General features: G+C 47.2%; 1 pseudogene; it reads right to left on the bottom strand.

The window, feature by feature from the left end:
• Positions 1 to 2,839: 2,839 nt before the first annotated feature.
• Positions 2,840 to 20,422, bottom strand: LOC115124311 (SH3 domain-containing protein 19-like; annotated as a pseudogene).
• Between the last annotated feature and the right edge of the window lie 2,126 nt (positions 20,423 to 22,548).

Genomic DNA, 22,548 nt, shown 5'->3' with positions numbered 1-22,548 from the left:
TGGTGTCAATATGGAGGGTGGTTTGGTGTCTATGGAGGATAGTTTGGTGTCAATGTGGAGGGTGGTTTGGTGTCAATGTGGAGGGTAGTTTGGTGTCTATGGAGGATAGTTTGGTGTCAATGTGGAGGGTGGTTTGGTGTCCTTATGGAGGATAGTTTGGTGTCAATGTGGAGGGTGGTTTGGTGTCAATGTGGAGGGTGGTTTGGTGTCTATGGAGGATAGTTGGGTGTCTATGGAGGATAGTTTGGTGTCAATGTGGAGGGTGGTTTGGTGTCCTTATGGAGGGTGGTTTGGTGTCTATGGAGGATAGTTGGGTGGTTTGGTGTCAATATGGAGGGTGGTTTGGTGTCTATGGAGGATAGTTTGGTGTCAATGTGGAGGGTGGTTTGATGTCAAACTGTTTTCGATCTATTCCTTATCATACTGAGATGTAAACAGAATGCTCATCAACCACATCAGTACTACAACACACACTCATTAATTCGCTTAACAAACACTCTCTCTCAGTCCCTGTACCTCACACACCCACACAGACCTGCTATATACACAGTAGACAAAACATTAGGAACACCTTCCTAACATTCAATTGCACCCCCCTCTTGCCCTCAGAACGGCCTCAATTCGTCAGGACATGGACTCTACAAAAAGTGTGGAAAGCGTTCCACCAGTGATGCTGGCCCATGTTGACTCCAATGCTTCCCACAGTTGTGTCAAGTTGGTTGGACCTCCTTTGGATGGTGGACCATTCTAGATACAAACAGGAAACGGTTGAGTGTGAAAAATCCAGCAGCGTTGGAAGTTCTTGACACAAACCGGTGCGCCTGGCACCTAACACCGTACCCCGGTTCAAAGGCAATTCAAATATTTCGTTGTCTTGCCCGTTCACCTTCTGAATGGCACCAATAGGCCGAGGCTCCTTCTTTAATCTGAATCCTTCTCTTCATCTACACTTGATTAAAGTGGATTTTAAATCGATAAAAAGCATCATAGGTTTTTACCTGGATTCAGCTATGCTTTTTATACTCAGTGTATATTCACACCCCTTGACTTCTTCCACATGCTGTTCTGTTACAGACGGAATTTAAAATTGATTCAATTGAGATTTCGTCACTGGACTACACACAATACCCCATAATGTCAAAGTGGAAATATGTTTGTTTTTTAGAAATGTTTACAAATGAATAAAATATGAAAATATGAAATGTCTTGAGTCAATAAGTACTCAACCCCTTTTGTTATGGCAAACCTAAAATAAGTTCTGGAGTAAAAATGTGCTTAACAAGTCACATAATAAGTTGCATGGACTCACTCTGTGTTCAATAATAGTGTTTGACATCCTCATCTCTGTACCCCACACATACAATTATCTGTAAGGTCCCTCATCTCTGTACCCCACACATACAATTATCTGTAAGGTCCCTCATCTCTGTACCCCACACATACTGTAAGGTCCCTCATCTCTGTACCCTACACATACAATTATCTGTAAGGTCCCTCATCTCTGTACCCCACACATACAATTATCTGTCAGGTCCCTCATCTCTGTACCCCAACACATACAATTATCTGTAAGGTCCCTCATCTCTGTACCCCACACATACTGTCAGGTCCCTCATCTCTGTACCCCACACATACAATTATCTGTAAGGTCCCTCATCTCTGTACCCCACACATACAATTATCTGTAAGGTCCCTCATCTCTGTACCCCACACATACAATTATCTGTAAGGTCCCTCAGTCGAGCAGGGAATTTCAAACACAGATTCAACCTCAATGACCAGGACAGAGGGAAAAGGACGCCTGTACAGAATACAAATATTCCAAACCAAGGGACTTAGTTAAAAACGGCAAAAAATGTGTCAAAGAAATTAACTTTTTGTTCTGAATACAAAGCATTATGTTTGGGGAAATCCAACACAACACATCACTGAGTAACACGCTTCATATTTTGAAGCATGGTGGTGGCTGCATCATGTTATGGGTATGCTTGAAATCCTTTAGGACTAGTTTTTCAGGATAAAAAATAAATGGAATTGAGCTAAGCACAGGCAAAATCCTAGAGGAAAACCTGGTTCAGTCTGCTTCCCAACAGACACTGGGAGATGAATTTACCTTTCAGCAGGTCAATAATCTAAAACACAAGGCCACATCTACACTGGGAGATTAATTCACCTTTCAGCAGGACAATAATCTAAAACACAAGGCCACATCTACACTGGGAGATTAATTCACCTTTCAGCAGGACAATAACCTAAAACACAAAGCCACATCTACACTGGAGTTGCTTACCAAGACGACATGGAATGTTCCTGAGTGGCCGAGTTACAGTTTGGATTGTTACAGTTTGAATCCTGTTCTTGATATAGATTTTCAAATAAATTTGTCTAGCAATGATCAACAATCAATGTGACAGAGCTTGAAGAATTTTGAAAATTATAAATGGGCAAATGTTACACAATCCACGTGTGGAAAGCTCTTAGAGATTTACCCAGAAAGACTCACAGCTCTTAGAGACTTTCCCAGAAAGACCCACAGCTCTTAGAGACTTTCCCAGAAAGACTCACTGCTCTTAGAGACTTACCCAGAAAGACTCACAGCTCTTAGAGATTTACCCAGAAAGACTCACTGCTCTTAGAGACCCAGAAAGACTCACTGCTCTTAGAGACTTACCCAGAAAGACTCACAGCTCTGAAAGACTCACAGCTCTTAGAGACTTACCCAGAAAGACTCACAGCTCTTAGAGATTTACCCAGAAAGACTTACTGTAAAAGGTGCTTCTACAAAGTATTGACTCAGGGATGTAAATACTTATTGTAAATGATATTTCTGCATATTTTTTCAATAAATTTGCAAACATTTCTAAGAACATGTTTTCACTTTGTCATTATGGGGTATTGTGTGTAGATCTGTGAGAAAAAAAAACTATTTAATCAATTTTGAATTCAGGCTGTAAAACAAAATATGGAATAAGTCAAGAGGTATGAATATTTTCTGAAGGCACATATTCAAAGATACACTACATTACCAAAAGTATGTGGACACCTGCTCGTCGAACATCTCATTCCAAAATCATGGGAATTAATATGGAGTTGGTCCCCAATTTGCTGTTATAACAGCCTCCACTCTTCTGGGAAGGCTTTCCACTAGATGTTGGAACATTGCTGCAGGGACTTAAAATTCATACCAAAGGTGTTCGATGGGTTGAAGTCAGGGCTCTGTGAAGGCCAGTCAAGTTCTTCCACACTGATTTCAACAAACCATTTCTGTATGGACCTCGCTTTGTGCACGGGGGCATATTCATGCTGAAACAGGAAAAGGTCCTTTCCCAAACTGTTGCCATAAAGTTGGAAGCACAGAATCATCTAGAATGTCATTGTGCTGTAGCATTAAGATTTCCCTTCACTGGAACTAAGGGGCCCAAACCATTATTCCTCCTCCACCAAACTTTACAGTTGGCACTATGCATTGGGGCAGGTAGCGTTTTCCTGGCATCCACCAAACCCAGATTCGTCCGTCGGAATGCCAGATGGTGAAGCGCGATTCATCACTCCGGAGAACGCGTTTTCCTCTGCTCCAGAGTCCAATAAGAGGTGAGCTCCAGAGTCCAATAAGAGGTGAGCTCCAGAGTCCAATAAGAGGTGAGCTCCAGAGTCCAATAAGAGGTGAGCTCCAGAGTCCAATAAGAGGTGAGCTTCAGAGTCCAATAAGAGGTGAGCTCCAGAGTCCAATAAGAGGTGAGCTCCAGAGTCCAATAAGAGGTGAGCTCCAGAGTCCAATAAGAGGTGAGCTTCAGAGTCCAATAAGAGGTGAGCTTCACAATATCAACACTTACAGGTGACCGGACGAAACTTGACCAACTGACTTGTCAAACAGGTGGCATCCTATGACGGTGCCCACGTTGAAAGTCACCGAGCTCTTCAGTACGGGCCATTCTACTGCCAATGTTTGTCTATGGAGATCGCAAAGCGACGCGCTCGACGGGTGTGGCTGAAATAGCTGAATCCACTCATTTGAAGGGGTGTCCACATACTTATGGCAATGTAGTTGATATATATCACATAGTCCTATTTGCAGCTGTCAGGAAGCAGTGTCAGGTAGTTTTTGGGGACCAGGCCTCGTCTCCTTCCTGCATCCGCCAGATACCACTCCTCATCTACTGTCACCACCTCTGTTACTACCTCCCCTGCCTGGGAGAGATACAGGGGGAGAGACAGGGGGGGAGGGGACAGCGGGAGAGACAGGGAAAGAGAGAGAGGGGGAGAGACGGGGGGAGGGGACAGCGGGAGAGACAGGGAAAGAGGGGAGAGAGGGGGAGAGGGACAGCGGGAGAGACAGGGAAAGAGAGAAAGGGGAGAGACAGGGGGAGGGGACAGCGGGAGAGACAGGGAAAGAGAGAGAGGGGGAGAGACAGGGGGAGGGGACAGCGGGAGAGACAGGGAAAGAGAGAGGGGGAGAGACAGGGGGAGGGGACAGGGGAGAGACAGGGAAAGAGAGAGAGCGGGGGGAGGGGACAGCGGGAGAGACAGGGGAAAGAGAGAGAGGGGGGGGGACAGCGGGAGAGACAGGAAAAGAGAGAGAGGGGGAGAGACAGGGGGGGAGGGGACAGCGGGAGAGACAGGGAAAGAGAGACAGGGAAAGAGAGAGACAGGGAGAGATCATTAGACTTTCTACTTCATCTGTGACAAAATAACACACACTCACAAAGTGCTGAGCAAGCCTACCTTCACCATACCTTCATCTTACCTCCACCATACCTTCATCTATCTTCACCATACCTTCATCTACCTTCACCATACCTTCATCTACCTTCACCATACCTTCATCTTACCTCCACCATACCTTCATCTTACCTCCACCATGCCTTCTTCTACCTTCACCATACCTTCACCATACCTTCATCTACCTTCACCATACCTCCATCTACCTTCATCTACCTTCACCATACTACCTTCACCAATCTTCATCTACCTTCACCATACCTCCATCTACCTTCACCATACCTCCATCTACCTTCACCATACCTTCACCTACCTCCACCATACCTCCACCATACCTTCATCTACCTCCACCATACCTTCACCATACCTTCCTCTACCTTCACCATACCTTCCTCTACCTTCACCATACCTTCATCTACCTCCACCATACCTTCATCTACCTCCACCATACCTTCCTCTACCTCCACCATACCTTCCTCTACCTTCACCATACATTCCTCTACCTCCACCATACCTTCATCTACCTCCGCCATACCTTCATCTACCTCCGCCATACCTTCCTCTACCTCCGCCATACCTCCATCTACCTTCGCCATACCTCCATCTACCTTCGCCATACCTCCATCTACCTTCGCCATACCTCCATCTACCTTCACCATACCTTCATCTACCTCCACCATACCTCCATCTACCTCCACCATACCTTCATCTACCTTCACCATACCCTCATCTACCTTCACCATACCTTCCTCTACCTTCACCATACCTTCACCTACCTCCACCATACCTCCACCATACCTTCATCTACCTCCACCATACCTTCATCTACCTCCACCATACCTTCACCATACCTTCCTCTACCTTCACCATACCTTCATCTACCTCCACCATACCTTCATCTACCTCCACCATACCTTCCTCTACCTCCACCATACCTTCCTCTACCTTCACCATACCTTCCTCTACCTCCGCCATACCTTCATCTACCTCCGCCATACCTTCATCTACCTCCGCCATACCTTCCTCTACCTCCGCCATACCTCCATCTACCTTCACCATACCTCCATCTACCTTCACCATACCTCCATCTACCTTCGCCATACCTCCATCTATCTTCACCATACCTTCATCTACCTCCACCATACCTCCATCTACCTCCACCATACCTTCATCTACCTTCACCATACCCTCATCTACCTTCACCATACCTTCCTCTACCTTCACCATACCTTCATCTACCTCCACCATACCTTCATCTACCTCCACCATACCTTCCTCTACCTTCACCATACCTTCCTCTACCTCCACCATACCTTCATCTACCTCCGTCATCTACCTCCACCATACCTTCATCTACCTCCACCATACCTTCATCTACCTTCCTCTACCCCCACCATACCTCCATCTATCTTCACCATACCTTCACCATACCTCCATCTACCTTCACCATACCTCCATCTACCTTCACCATACCTCCATCTACCTTCACCATACCTCCATCTACCTTCACCATACCTTCATCTACCTTCACCATACCTTCACCATACCTTCATCTACCTCCACCATACCTTCATCTACCTCCACCATACCTTCATCTACCTCCACCATACCTTCCTCTACCTTCACCATACCTTCATCTACCTTCACCATACCTTCCTCTACCTCCACCATATCTTCATCTACCTTCGCCATACCTCCATCTACCTTCACCATACCTTCATCTACCTCCACCATACCTTCATCTACCTTCCTCTACCCCCACCATACCTTCACCATACCTCCATCTACCTTCACCATACCTTCCTCTACCCCCACCATACCTCCATCTAACTTCACCATACCTTCATCTACCTCCACCATACCTTCATCTACCTCCACCATACCTTCATCTACTTTCACCATACCTTCATCTACCTTCACCATACCTTCATCTACCTCCACCATACCTTCATCTACCTTCACCATACCTTCCTCTACCTCCACCATACCTTCATCTACCTTCGCCATACCTTCACCATACCTTCCTCTACCTCCACCATACCTTCATCTACCTCCAACATACCTTCAGTGAGAGCTCATCTTCTCTCTCTCCACTGAAATCAAACAGGACCTTGGCCACGCCCCTGGCCACAGGCTGGCCCGTCATTGGCTGAGCTGCAGAGAGGAGCAGAAAATATGGTTAGGCCAAAATGTGTGCGTCCTGTGCATGTTACCCCGAGATGAAGCCTCCCTTAGGGACTGATCTAGGATCAGCTTACCAAACCTTAACCATTAGTGTGGGTGGGGGAAAGCGAAACTGACCCCAGATCAGTGTCTAGGGCAACTCCACCCTACTCTGTGTGTTACCTGTGTTACAGGTGTGTGTGAAGGTAGTGGGGAACAGTCCCTCCCGTCCGTCCAGTGTTCCTCTGGTCCAGTCTGCGTCGACACGCTGCGTTACTCTGATCAGCGCCCCCTGCTGGAAACACAGATCCTCTGCAGTCTGACCTGGGAAGTCGTGGAGAGCCACAACCCACTGGTCTGGAACGTCTGAGAGAGAACACACAGAGCGTACGCACACACACACATTTATAAATATTAACACACACCGTTGCCAGGGAGAGAGGATCCGTTTCCAGGGAGAGAGCATCCGTTGTCAGGGAGAGAGGATCCGTTGCCAGGGAGAGAGGATCCGTTGCCAGGGAGAGAGGATCCGTTGCCAGGGAGAGAGGATCCGTTGCCAGGGAGAGAGGATCCGTTGCCAGGGAGAGAGGATCCGTTGCCAGGGAGAGAGGATCCGTTGCCAGGGAGAGAGGTTCCGTTGCCAGGGAGAGAGGATCCATTTCACATTTAACCATCAACTCTGCTCCTAATGAACCCGTCTATGTGGTCAACTATCTACTCTCAAAGACCCACAGGACAGAAAGACGATGTTGTAGGATAACCAGCCTCACAGGACAGAAAGACAAGGTTGTAGGATAACCAGCCTCACAGGACAGAAAGACAAGGTTATAGGATAACCAGCCTCACAGGACAGAAAGACAAGGTTATAGGATAACCAGCCTCACAGGACATAAAGACAAGGCTATAGGATAACCAGCCTCACAGGACAGAAAGACGAGGTTATAGGATAACCAGCCTCACAGGACAGAAAGACAAGGCTATAGGATAACCAGCCTCACAGGACAGAAAGACGAGGTTATAGGATAACCAGCCTCAGAGGACAGAAAGCCAAGGCTATAGGATCACCACATACAGCTCTCCACTAGAATCCAGTTGGCTAAATCTATCTGGGTCTATATGTTTGGCTTTGGTCAAGAAGGAAACAACTAAAATCGAAAGGAAATGTCTAATCAAGGTCTTATGGTTAAGTAATTGAAGGACTGTGGGTTTCGCTCACCTGAGGATTCAGTTGTCTCGACAATGGTCTGTAACCCTGGCGACGGGGGTGGTTCCTCCAGGATCTCGGTGAAGGCCAGGGGGAAGATTCCTATTCGCCCGTGGATCTGACCCCGCCCCCACTCCTGATCAATCACCTCCGTCAGAGCGATGACGTCACCCTCGGAGAAGGTCAGCTCGTCTTCCTCCTCACCCTCGTAGTCGAACCGCGCCACACACCTCGGACCGCTACACACACACACACACGGGAAAACAATTCACCACTGTGTCTGTCTGTCTGTCTGTGTATGTGTGTGTCTGTGTGTGTGTGTGTGTGTGTGTGTGTCTGTCTGTCTGTCTGTGAATGTGTCTGTCTGTCTGTCTGTCTGTCTGTCTGTCTGTGAATGTGTCTGTCTGTGTCTGTGTGTGTCTGTGTGTGTCTGTGTATGTGTCTGTGTGTGTCTGTGTGTGTCTGTGTGTGTCTGTGTCTGTGTGTGTATGTGTGTGTCTGTGTCTGTGTCTGTGTGTGTCTGTGTGTGTGTCTGTGTGTGTGTGTGTCTGTGTCTCACCTGACAGGTGCTGTAACCTGGGTCTTCTCTACACTGGTCTGAGATGGGAGGATGGACTAAAGGAGGAAATGGAGAGACAATGCAAACTAGAAAGATGAAATAAAACAAATATTTTGCAAGGTTATATGTGGCGTATTTTACCGGAGGTTCTGATTGGCTCTTGTATTCAGAGGGAGGCTTCAATTGGCTCTTGTCATCCGAGGCGGGATCCGATTGGTTGTGTTGGTCGTTGGGAGGCCGTGATTGGTCAGACAGAGGGTTGATGACAGTCAAGTGTGACCCTTGAACCCGACTTGACTCCTCCCCGAGGAGACAGTCATCGTGGGCGGAGTCTATCTTCTCCAACAGAACCAGGACGTCCTGTTTCTGAGACACACCCATATAAGGAGTTCATTAAATGGAATAAAGGTAAATGAGCAATGTTTAGCATGTCTGAAGGGTCTGGTAGGTATAATCAGTGTTAGCATGTCTGAAGGGTCTGGTAGGTATAATCAGTGTTAGCATGTTAGCATGCTAACACACACACACACAAAGTATGTGGACACCTGCTCATCGAACATGTAATTCCAAAATCATGGGCATTAATATGGAGTTTCCACTGCTCCAGAGCCCAATGGCGGCCAGCTTTACACCAGCGGATGCCAGGAGAACGCTACCTGCCCCAATGAAAAGTGCCAACTATAAAGTTTCCTCCTCCACCAAACTTTACAGTTGCCACTATGCATTTGGGGCAGGTAGCGTAGATTAGTCCGCCGGACTTTCGGGTTGTGAAGTGTGATCGATCACTCCAGAGAACTGCTCCAGAGTCCAATGGCGGCCAGCTTTACACCACTCCAGCCGACGCTTGGCATTGCACATGGTGATCTTAGGCTTGTGTGCGGCTGCTCGGCCACGGAAACCCATTTCATGAAGCTCCCGACGAACAGTTCTTGTGCTGACGTTGCTTCCAGAGGCAGTTTGGAACTCAGTAGTGAGTGTTGCAACCGGGGACAGAGGATATTTATACGCTCCAGGCACTCTGCGGTCCTGTTCTGTGAGCTTGTGTGGCCTACCACTTCACGGCTGAGCCGTTGTTGCTCCTAGACGTTTCCACTTCACAATAACAGCACTTACAGTTGACCGGGTCAGCTCTATGTTAAAAGTGAGCTCTTCAGTACGAGCCATTCTACAGCCAACGTTTGTCTATGGAGATTGCATTGCCGTGTGTTGGATTTTATACACCTGTCAGCAACGGATGTGGCTGAAATAGCCGAATCCACTAATTTGAAGGGGTGTCCACATACTTTTGTAAATACAGTATAGTGCGGGGTACAGCCAGTAGATGTTTGTTTACCATGTAGTTCTTGTAGAGGGGATGTCCAGGCTTGGGTCGAGGGGGTAGAGGGGGGCCTCTCTTTGGTGCCCTCTGACCCTGCAGCTGATTGGAGGGGGCGGGGACAGCCTGTTGATCGGCTGATGTGGTAGAGGGGGCAGAGACATCCTGGGGAGGGGATGGCTGATTGGATGATATAGTAGAAGGGGCAGAGATAGTCTGGGGAGGTGGGGGTCGACCAGGAACAGTCTTTATGGGAGGGGGGCGGAGGGGGAGCATCTTAACCCCTCCCTGGGGTCTGAGACACACAGACAGAGACAAGTTAAGAGTGTGTGTGTTCTGGAATATACAAAGAGAGACATTCAGAGTTATACTATTATATTAGTATTGTACATTTCTACTACTTTAAGAGCAGCAACATGACAACAAGGAGTCACTAACCAGTCTTTCAGGAATCACTAACCAGTCTATCAGGAATCACTAACCAAGGAGTCACTAACCAAGGAGTCACTAACCAGTCTGTCAGGAGTCACTAACCAAGGAGTCACTAACCAGTCTATCAGGAGTCACTAACCAAGGAGTCACTAACCAGTCTGTCAGGAGTCTCTAACCAAGGAGTCACTAACCAGTCTGTCAGGAGTCACTAACCAAGGAGTCACTAACCAGTCTGTCAGGAGTCACTAACCAAGGAGTCACTAACCAGTCTATCAGGAGTCACTAACCAGTCTATCAGGAGTCACTAACCAAGGAGTCACTAACCAGTCTATCAGTAGTCACTAACCAGTCTATCAGGAGTCACTAACCAAGGAGTCACTAACCAGTCTATCAGGAGTCACTAACCAGTCTATCAGGAGTCACTAACCAGTCTAACCAGTCTATCAGTCACTAACCAGTCACTAACCAGTCTATCAGGAGTCACTAACCAGTCTATCAGGAGTCACTAACCAGTCTATCAGGAGTCACTAACCAAGGAGTCACTAACCAGTCTATCAGGAGTCACTAACCAGTCTATCAGGAGTCACTAACCAGTCAATCAGGAGTCACTAACCAAGGAGTCACTAACCAGTCTGTCAGGAGTCACTAACCAGTCTATCAGGAGTCACTAACCAAGGAGTCACTAACCAGTCTGTCAGGAGTCACTAACCAGTCTATCAGGAGTCACTAACCAGTCTGTCAGGAGTCACTAACCAGTCTATCAGGAGTCACTAACCAAGGAGTCACTAACCAGTCTATCAGGAGTCACTAACCAAGGAGTCACTAACCAGTCTATTAGGAGTCACTAACCAAGGAGTCACTAACCAAGGAGGACTGTACAGTCTATCAGGAGTCACTAACCAGTCTATCAGGAGTCACTAACCAGTCTATTAGGAGTCACTAACCAAGGAGGACTGTACAGTCTATCAGGAGTCACTAACCAGTCTATCAGTAGTCACTAACCAGTCTATCAGGAGTCACTAACCAGTCTATCAGGAGTCACTAACCAAGGAGTCACTAACCAGTCTATCAGTAGTCACTAACCAGTCTATCAGGAGTCACTAACCAGTCTATCAGGAGTCACTAACCAAGGAGTCACTAACCAGTCTATCAGGAGTCACTAACCAGTCAATCAGGAGTCACTAACCAAGGAGTCACTAACCAGTCTGTCAGGAGTCACTAACCAGTCTATCAGGAGTCACTAACCAAGGAGTCACTAACCAGTCTGTCAGGAGTCACTAACCAGTCTATCAGGAGTCACTAACCAGTCTGTCAGGAGTCACTAACCAGTCTATCAGGAGTCACTAACCAAGGAGTCACTAACCAAGGAGTCACTAACCAGTCTATTAGGAGTCACTAACCAAGGAGTCACTAACCAAGGAGGACTGTACAGTCTATCAGGAGTCACTAACCAGTCTATCAGGAGTCACTAACCAGTCTATTAGGAGTCACTAACCAGGAGGACTGTACAGTCTATCAGGAGTCACTAACCAGTCTGTCAGGAGTCACTAACCAAGGAGTCACTATACAGTCTATCAGGAGTCCAGGACATAGATACACACACTTACCGAGGAGGAAGAGGAGGTTCAGACTCTGTGGAGACTGGTGGTGTTTTCCTTTGGACTGGGGCTGGGGGTAAGGCTGGGGGAGTAGACCGCACTGGGGCTGGGGGTAAGACTGGGGGTAGATCCCACTGGGGCTGGGGGTAAGACTGGGGCTGGGGTTAAGACTGGGGGGGTAGATCCCAATGGGGTTAAGACTGGGGGGTAGATCCCACTGGGGTTAAGACTGGGGGTAGATCCCAATGGGGTTAAGACTGGGGGGTAGATCCCAATGGGGCTGGGGTTAAGACTGGGGGTAGATCCCACTGGGGTTAAGACTGGGGGGGAACCAGGGGGTAGAACCCACTGGGGCTGGGGGTAAGACTGGGGGTAGATCCCACTGGGGCTGGGGTTAAGACTGGGGAGTAGAACCCACTGGGGCTGGGGTTAAGACTGGGGGGGTAGAACCCGCTGGGTTTGGAGATGGGGCTAAGGTTGGGGGAGTAGCCTGGACTGGAGCTGGGGCTAAGGTTGGGGGAGTAGCCTGGACTGGAGCTGGGATTAAGGTCTGAATGGAGGGTTTGGATGGCAGAGAAGGTCTCCTGTTCTCTGGTACGGCTGTCCCAGACACAGCAAAGGGAGAGGGGAAGAGAAGGAGAGAGGTAAAGTTATGTGCATAAACACAGGAGGCTGTTGAGGGGAGGACGACACATAAAAGAACAAAGCAAATGGAATGGTATCAAACATACAGAAATTATATCCAGTGTCGTCCGAAAATATTCACAACCCTTGACTTATTCCACGACGTTTTGTTACAGCCTGAATTCAAAATTATTTAAATTATTTTATTTAACCAGGCAAGTCAGTTTAAGAACACATTTCTTATTTACAATGACGGCCTACCAAAAGGTTAAAGACCACCTGCGGGGATAGGGGCTGGGATAAATAAGTGGGAGAACCTGCACAATTGGTGGCTGACTAAATACTTTTTTTACCCCACTGTAAACTACAGGGTAATGTACAAGTTGTATTTTTTAAAGATCCAATATGTAATATTGTACACTTATCATAATTAGGTTTTAGTCCAGAGAGTCCAGAAAAGTTATCTAGATCTTCAATGAGACATTGCAGGGATCTTCAATGAGTCATTGCAGGGATCTTTAATGAGACATTGCAGGGATCTTTAATGAGACATTGCAGGGATCTTCAATGAGACATTGCAGGGATCTTCAATGAGACATTGCAGGGATCTTCAATGAGACATTGCAGGGATCTTCAATGAGACATTGCAGGGATCTTCAATGAGACATTGCAGGGATCTTCAATGAGACATTGCAGGGATCTTCAATGAGACATTGCAGGGATCTTTAATGAGACATTGCAGGGATCTTCAATGAGACATTGCAGGGATCTTCAATGAGACATTGCAGGGATCTTTAATGAGACATTGCAGGGATCTTCAATGAGACATTGCAGGGATCTTTAATGAGACATTGCAGGGATCTTTAATGAGACATTGCAGGGATCTTTAATGAGACATTGCAGGGATCTTCAATGAGACATTGCAGGGATCTTTAATGAGACATTGCAGGGATCTTTAATGAGACATTGCAGGGATCTTTAATGAGACATTGCAGGGATCTTTAATGAGACATTGCAGGGATCTTTAATGAGACATTGCAGGGATCTTTAATGAGACATTGCAGGGATCTTCAATGAGACATTGCAGGATCTTTAATGAGACATTGCAGGGATCTTTAATGAGACATTGCAGGGATCTTTAATGAGACATTGCAGGGATCTTCAATGAGACATTGCAGGGATCTTCAATGAGACATTGCAGGGATCTTTAATGAGACATTGCAGGGATCTTTAATGAGACATTGCAGGGATCTTTAATGAGACATTGCAGGGATCTTTAATGAGACATTGCAGGGATCTTTAATGAGACATTGCAGGGATCTTTAATGAGACATTGCAGGGATCTTTAATGAGACATTGCAGGGATCTTTAATGAGACATTGCAGGGATCTTCAATGAGACATTGCAGGGATCTTTAATGAGACATTGCAGGGATCTTTAATGAGACATTGCAGGGATCTTTAATGAGACATTGCAGGGATCTTCAATGAGACATTGCAGGGATCTTCAATGAGACATTGCAGGGATCTTTAATGAGACATTGCAGGGATCTTTAATGAGACATTGCAGGGATCTTCAATGAGACATTGCAGGGATCTTCAATGAGACATTGCAGGGATCTTCAATGAGACATTGCAGGGATCTTTAATGAGACATTGCAGGGATCTTAATGAGACATTGCAGGGATCTTTAATGAGACATTGCAGGGAATCTTTAATGAGACATTGCAGGGATCTTTAATGAGACATTGCAGGGATCTTTAATGAGACATTGCAGGGATCTTTAATGAGACATTGCAGGGATCTTCAATGAGACATTGCAGGGATCTTTAATGAGACATTGCAGGGATCTTTAATGAGACATTGCAGGGATCTTTAATGAGACATTGCAGGGATCTTTAATGAGACATTGCAGGGATCTTCAATGAGACATTGCAGGGATCTTTAATGAGACATTGCAGGGATCTTTAATGAGACATTGCAGGGATCTTCAATGAGACATTGCAGGGATCTTCAATGAGACATTGCAGGGATCTTTAATGAGACATTGCAGGGATCTTTAATGAGACATTGCAGGGATCTTTAATGAGACATTGCAGGGATCTTTAATGAGACATTGCAGGGATCTTTAATGAGACATTGCAGGGATCTTTAATGAGACATTGCAGGGATCTTTAATGAGACATTGCAGGGATCTTTAATGAGACATTGCAGGGATCTTCAATGAGACATTGCAGGGATCTTTAATGAGACATTGCAGGGATCTTTAATGAGACATTGCAGGGATCTTTAATGAGACATTGCAGGGATCTTTAATGAGACATTGCAGGGATCTTTAATGAGACATTGCAGGGATCTTTAATGAGACATTGCAGGGATCTAGCTCGCAGACTTAATATAAAACTTGAGTCATCGGCATACATGGACACCATTGTTTTTAAGCCTTGGATTTCAAATCCTCTAATGTTGTTTTTGGATCTGATTTTAATAGCTAGCATTTCGATGGTCATAATGAATAGCCATAACGAATAAATATGGTGACAGCGGACACCCTTGTTAAACTCCTCTTGACAATTCAAAACTCTGAGAAGTAGCTCTTATTTACTATTTTACACATGGGGTTGCTATACATTATTTTTACCCATTATATAAAGATAATCACCGAAATAGAAAAAAATCCAGGCATTTAGAAATAAAATAATTTATAAATAAAAATACCTTTTCAAAACCCGCTATAAATACCAGGCCTGGCTTCTTACATGTTTCATGGTGTTCTATTATTTCTAGTAGTTGTCGTATATTATCTCCAATCGTCCCTGTAAAAAAACCTGTCTGATCAGGATGAACAATACCTGGTAAAACCCTTTTAATTCTGAGCGCTATGCATTCTGCTAGTATTTTTGCATCACAACATTGAAGTGTAAGGGGCCTCCAGTTTCTTTAGATAGACTGGGTCTTTATATTTGCCATCTGGGTCTTGTTTTAATAATAGAGAAATCAGACCTTCCTGCTGACTACCTGACAGACTACCATTTCTAAACAATCTAACCATGAAGCTTTTAGTATATCATAAAGTACATTTGGGGCAGTACTATGCACATTTTTAGAACTTATTTAACATCCGGACGGTAGGCCGTCATTGTAAATAATAATTTGTTCTTAACTGACATGCCTCGTTAAATAAAGGTTAAATAAATAAATAAAAAAATATAATAAAATAAATATATAAATATAAAAAATAAGCCATAAAAGGGTTGAATACTTATTGACTCAAAAACAGTTCAGCTTTTCATTTTTTATTGATTTGTAAATATTTTCTAAACAACAATTCCACTTCGACATGTGTGTGTGTGTGTGTGTGTGTGTGTGTGTGTGTGTGTAGGCCAGTGACAAGAACAACATGTGGAAGAAGGTGTGAATATTTCTGCTCTGTATATGATACCATTTCCTCTCATTCCATTCCAGTCATTACCTTTAGCCTATCCTCCCCAATTAGGGTGCCACCAACCGCCTGTGGCATAACTGAGGTTTTCAAACTGAAGCTGAATGACACACACCCACACCGGGGGCTGTTCACACACAATCATGGCAATTATGTTGGTTTCACATGGTGGGTTGCGTAACAAATTATGACTCTCGCACCTTCTCTGACACACATCCTATAAACCCCGCCCCCCCCCCCCCCCCCCCCCCCACCCACCATGTTTGATGAAAACCGCTCGGCTAGCGGGCTATCGCACCGCTCGGCTAGCGGGCTATCGCACCTCTCGGCTAGCGGGCTATCGCGGCTAGCGGGCTATCGCACCTCTCGGCTAGCGGGCTATCGCGGCTAGCGGGCTATCGCACCTCTCGGCTAGCGGGCTATCGCACCTCTCGGCTAGCGGGCTATCGCGGCTAGCGGGCTATCGCGGCTAGCGGGCTATCGCGGCTAGCGGGCTATCGCACCTCTCGGCTAGCGGGCTATCGCACCTCTCGGCTAGCGGGCTATCGCACCTCTCGGCTAGCGGGCTATCGCACCTCTCGGCTAGCGGGCTATCGCACCTCTCGGCTAGCGGGCTATCGCACCTCTCGGCTAGCGGGCTATCGCACCTCTCGGCTAGCGGGCTATCGCACCTCTCGGCTAGCGGGCTATCGCACCTCTCGGCTAGCGGGCTATCGCACTTATCAAAACACGTCATAGGTAGCTTAGTGCTGCTTTACACACACTTACCACTCGCTCGACCGGATGATGTCATGGCAGTGGGCTTCTGAGCAACACTTGGTTTAGTGTTGGTGCTGTGGAGGTCTACGGAGGGTTTAGTGTTGGTGCTGTGGAGGTCTACGGAGGGTTTAGTGTTGGTGCTGTGGAGGTCTATGGAGGGTTTAGTGTTGGTGCTGTGGAGGTCTACGGAGGGTTTAGTGTTGGTGCTGTGGAGGTCTACGGAGGGTTTAGTGTTGGTGCTGTGGAGGTCTACGGAGGGTTTAGTCCTGGGTGCTACTGGAGGTCTGGGAGGAGGACAGGGAATTGGGGGGGTCCCTTCTGTCTGCCTCGCCTGGCGGTCTGGTCTTTGGGGTTCAGAGGGGGGCTTTCTAGGGAGCAGGGGTCGGGGTGCAGGTATTGGGACAATAGGGTTAAGGGCAGGGACAGGGGTACTTGAGGTGGTCTTAATAGGTTTGGGAGAGGGGTCACTGGGTTTGGGAGAGGGGTCACTGGGTTTGGGCTGTGTGGTGGTTGTATCAACAGTGAAGTTAACGTCGATTGCCACCGAGCTTCCTCCTTGCCAGACTCCTTTGCAGGAGGTCTTGGTTGCGAGGGAGGGTTTAGGGGCGATGGGAGGGGCCGGTTTGGACGGGGGCTGGACTCGGTGACGGGGTTCAGGTCTCCCCCGCCCTAGCGACGCGCCGTTGTCTCCATGGCTACCGTGGTCCTCTGCCTGTTGCTGCTGCTCGAAGGCTTGTATCCTGGCTCTCAGAGTACTCATATCTTCCTCCTCTTCTTCTTCTTCTTCTTCTTCTTCTTCCGAGTCGCTCTCTCTGTTGTCGTTGCTATAGTGATCAGGGAAGCCCCAATCGTCTGAGCTGAAGGCGTCCAGGAGCTCCTGAAGGTACTTCCCCTCCTGATTCCTCACTTCCTGGTTCTCTGTGACCTCACTTTCTGTCTGTCCCAGCCTCACCAGGGTCTGAACCTTGACCTCTCGCCTGATTGGTCGAAGGCTATTCTTCGTGCGAGGGTGTGGCCTGGGCCGGTTATGAAGCAGAGGAGGGGAGGAGGGAGTTGTCAAGGCAACAGTAGAATGAGGGGGTGGGACCGAGGAGGACTGCACCCATTGGTCGGTTTGGCTGCCAGAGGCAAAGGTCAGAGGTGAGAAAGGATCAGAGGTCAAGAGGTCACTGTGAAACGCTGCTGGTCTGGTGTCCTCGGTGTGTCTGCTGGTCGGAGTGTGCGTGTGTAGTGCCGGACTGTTTTCTAGGAAGAGGGGAGGGTCGACAGTAGCAGTAGCAGCTCCCGGCGTGTCATCAACGTGCGACGGCGTGTCATCAGGTTTGGATATAAAGGGGAAAGAAGGTCTGGAAGGTTTTGGAGCTCTGGTGGCTACAAACAAACACCAATTCACACATTGAAGCAACAAGCACCAGTACAAGTAGGATCAATTTGACCTAATGTCAGATTTTGGACTCCAAAAACAGCCTCTCAACATTGAACTAATCTAGAACTCCACAGACCAAAACAGAATTCTAAGAACTGATTAATAGGCTATGTGCTGTCAACCTCTCCGCCCACTCCTCCCCCTCTCTTACCCACTGAGCCTCTCTGGACTGGGGCGTGACTGTGGGTTGGAACTGAGGATTCTGGTCCGGTGTCAGTCTGCGTGGCGATGGTAGTCGTGGAGACGGAGTGTAGGGGTGAGGAGGAGGAAGGCAACACTTGATCCTGTTCCTGTCTCTTCTCTCTAATCACCTCATCATAGGAGGGGGGAGGCTGGAAGAGCCAGGGAGGAAGAGCCCGGGAGCAAAACAAAATTGTCAACAAAACTATTCATGACTCACATCCGAAAGAACACAAGATTACTGCAAGTCATCCGATCGACCCCAAAGTGTGTCAGGGATAAATTTAAAGAGGGGTTGAAAACCATGACAGGTTTTTACTAGGGTTGGGGCGATGTCAACCTTTGTCTATCGTGATTACCATAAAACACTGATATACCATGGGTTTTTCCTCCCTCGGATAAAGATACTTTTGTCCCACATCATGACATCACAATGTGATGTGATTATAATAGTCCCTGTCGCTACTCACATTATAATATAAGAAACCAACATTCAGGGTTAGTTACCTGTTGGGGCGGCAGGGTAGCCTAGTAGTTAGAGTGTAGAGGTGGTATGGTAGCCTAGTGGTTAGAGTGTAGAGGAGGCAGGGTAGCCTAGTAGTTAGAGCGTTGGACTAGTAAGCGGAAGGTTGCGAGTTCAAACCCCCGAGCTGACAAGGTACAAATCTGTCGTTCTGCCCCTGAACAGGCAGTTAACCCACTGTTCCTAGGCCGTCATTGAAAATAAGAATGTGTTCTTAACTGACTTGCCTGGTTAAATAAAGGTAAAATATATATATATTTTTTTAAATAGTACTGCCCCATATCATAGTGGTGGGAGGAGGAGGAGGAAGAGGAGGGTTAGTTACCTGTATAGTAGGAGGTATAGTACTGCCCCAGATCAGTGGTGGGAGGAAGAGGAGGAGGAAGAGGAGGGTTAGTTACCTGTATAGTAGGAGGTATAGTACTGCCCCAGATCGTAGTGGTGGGAGGAAGAGTAGGAAGAGGAGGGTTAGTTACCTGTATAGTACTGCCCCATATCAGTGGTGGGAGGAAGAGGAGGGTTAGTTACCTGTATAGTAGGAGGTATAGTACTGCCCCAGATCAGTGGTGGGAGGAGGAGGAAGAGGAGGGTTAGTTACCTGTATAGTACTGCCCCAGATCAGTGGTGGGAGGAAGAGGAAGAGGAGGGTTAGTTACCTGTATAGTAGGATGTATAGTACTGCCCCAGATCAGTGGTGGGAGGAAGAGGAGGAGGAAGAGGAGGGTTAGTTACCTGTATAGTAGGAGGTATAGTACTGCCCCAGATCGTAGTGGTGGGAGGAAGAGTAGGAAGAGGAGGGTTAGTTACCTGTATAGTACTGCCCCAGATCAGTGGTGGGAGGAGGAGGAGGAAGAGGAGGGTTAGTTACCTGTATAGTACTGCCCCAGATCATAGTGGTGGGAGGAAGAGGAGGAAGGGGAAGAGGAGGGTTAGTTACCTGTATAGTAGAAGGTATAGTACTGCCCCAGATCAGTGGTGGGAGGAAGAGGAGGGTTAGTTACCTGTATAGTAGGAGGTATAGTACTGCCCCAGATCAGTGGTGGGAGGAGGAGGAAGAGGAGGGTTAGTTACCTGTATAGTACTGCCCCAGATCAGTGGTGGGAGGAAGAGGAGGAGGAGGGTTAGTTACCTGTATAGTAGGAGGTATAGTACTGCCCCAGATCAGTGGTGGGAGGAAGAGGAGGAGGAGGAAGAGGAGGGTTAGTTACCTGTATAGTAGGAGGTATAGTACTGCCCCAGATCAGTGGTGGGAGGAGGAGGAAGAGGAGGGTTAGTTACCTGTATAGTAGGAGGTATAGTACTGCCCCAGATCTGAGCGGCAGGAGGAGGAGGAGGAGGGAATCCCCCAGAAGCCCCGGGGAACCAAGTATTAGACACCAGTGGCTCTGCTGAAAGGATGGTGATCTCTGGACGCCTGGCGTAGAGATACAACACATAGAGAGGACATGAGCATAGAGCTAGGACAACATAGAGAGGATATCATCGTAGAGCAAGGACAACATAGAAAGGATATCATCATAGAGGTAGGACAACATAGAGCTGGGACAACATAGAGAGGATATCATCATAGAGCTAGGACAACATAGAGAGGATATCATCATAGAGCTAGGACAACATAGAGAGGATGTCATCATAGAGCTAGGACAACATAGAGAGGATATCATCATAGAGCTGGGACAACCTTGAGAGGATATCATCATAGAGCTAGGACAACATAGAGAGGATATCATCATAGAGCTAGGACAACATAGAGAGGATATCATCATAGAGCTAGGACAACAGAGAGGATATCATCATAGAGCTAGGAAAACAGAGAGGATATCATCATAGAGCTGGGAAAACAGAGAGGATATCATCATAGAGCAAGGACAACATAGAGAGGATATCATCATAGAGCTGTGACAACCTTGAGAGGATATCATCATAGAACTAGGACAACATAGAGAGGATATCATCATAGAGCTAGGACAACATAGAGAGGATATCATCATAGAGCTAGGACAACATAGAAAGGATATCATCATAGAACTAGGACAACAGAGCTAGGACAACATAGAGAGGATATCATCATAGAGCTAGGACAACATAGAGAGGATATCATCATAGAACTAAGACAACATAGAGAGGATATCATCATAGAACTAGGACAACATAGAGAGGATATCATCATAGAACTAGGACAACATAGAGAGGATATCATCATAGAGCTAGGACAACATAGAAAGGATATCATCATAGAACTAGGACAACAGAGCTAGGACAACATAGAGAGGATATCATCATAGAGCTAGGACAACATAGAGAGGATATAATCATAGAACTAAGACAACATAGAGAGGATATCATCATAGAGCTAGGACAACATAGAGAGGATATCATCATAGAGCTAGGACACCATAGAGAGGATATCATCATAGAGCTAGGACAACATAGAGAGGATAACATCATAGAGCAAGGACAACATAGAGAGGATATCATCATAGAGCTGGGAAAACAGAGAGGATATCATCATAGAACTAGGACAACAGAGAGGATATCATCATAGAGCTAGGACAACAGAGAGGATATCAGCATAGAGCTAGGACAACAGAGAGGATATCAGCATAGAGCTAGGACAACATAGAGAGGATATCATCATAGAACTAGGACAACATAGAGAGGATATCAGCATAGAGCTAGGAAAACATAGAGAGGGTATCATCATAGAGCTAGGACAACATAGAGAGGATATCATCATAGAGCTAGGACAACATAGAGAGGATGTCATCATAGAGCTGGGACAACATAGAGAGGATATCATCATAGAGCTGGGACAACCTAGAGAGGATATCAAACATACTCACTGTACAGCCAGTCACTATGGACAGACCAGTGTAGGAGGGGCTTCAGAGGAGGAGGGGCTTCAGAGGGGGTGGGGCTACAGTAGACTAGGCTTCAGAGAAGGAGGGGCTACAGTAGACTAGGCTTCAGAGGAGGGGCTACAGTAGACGAGGCTTCAGAGGGGGAGGGGCTTCAGAGGGGAGGGGCTTACAGTACACTAGGCTTCAGAGGGGAGGGGCTACAGTAGACTAGGCTTCAGAGGGGAGGGGCTTCAGAGGGGAGGGGCTACAGTACACTAGGCTTCAGAGGGGAGGGGCTACAGTCGACTAGGCTCAGAGGAGGAGGGGCTACAGACTAGGCTTCAGAGGGGGAGGCTTCAGAGGCTTCAGAGGGGAGGGGCTACAGTACACTAGGCTTCAGAGGAGGAGGGGCTACAGAGGGGAGGGGCTACAGTACACTAGGCTTCAGAGGAGGAGGGGCTACAGTAGACTAGGCTTCAGAGGGGAGGGGCTTACAGTAGACTAGGCTTCAGAGGGGAGGGGCTACAGTAGACTAGGCTTCAGAGGGGGAGGGGCTACAGTAGACTAGGCTTCAGAGGGGGAGGGGCTACAGTAGACTAGGCTTCAGAGGGGGAGGGGCTACAGTAGACTAGGCTTCAGAGGGGGAGGGGCTACAGTAGACTAGGCTTCAGAGGGGAAGAGGCTACAGTAGACTAGGCTTCAGAGAAGGAGGGGCTACAGTAGACTAGGCTTCAGAGAAGGAGGGGCTACAGTAGACTAGGCTTC

Source organism: Oncorhynchus nerka, linkage group LG12, assembly GCF_034236695.1.
Source record: "Oncorhynchus nerka isolate Pitt River linkage group LG12, Oner_Uvic_2.0, whole genome shotgun sequence".
In the NCBI taxonomy this organism is placed as follows: domain Eukaryota; kingdom Metazoa; phylum Chordata; class Actinopteri; order Salmoniformes; family Salmonidae; genus Oncorhynchus; species Oncorhynchus nerka.
Note: the sequence above shows the minus strand (reverse complement) of the source record. Positions and strands in the feature narration are given on the sequence as shown.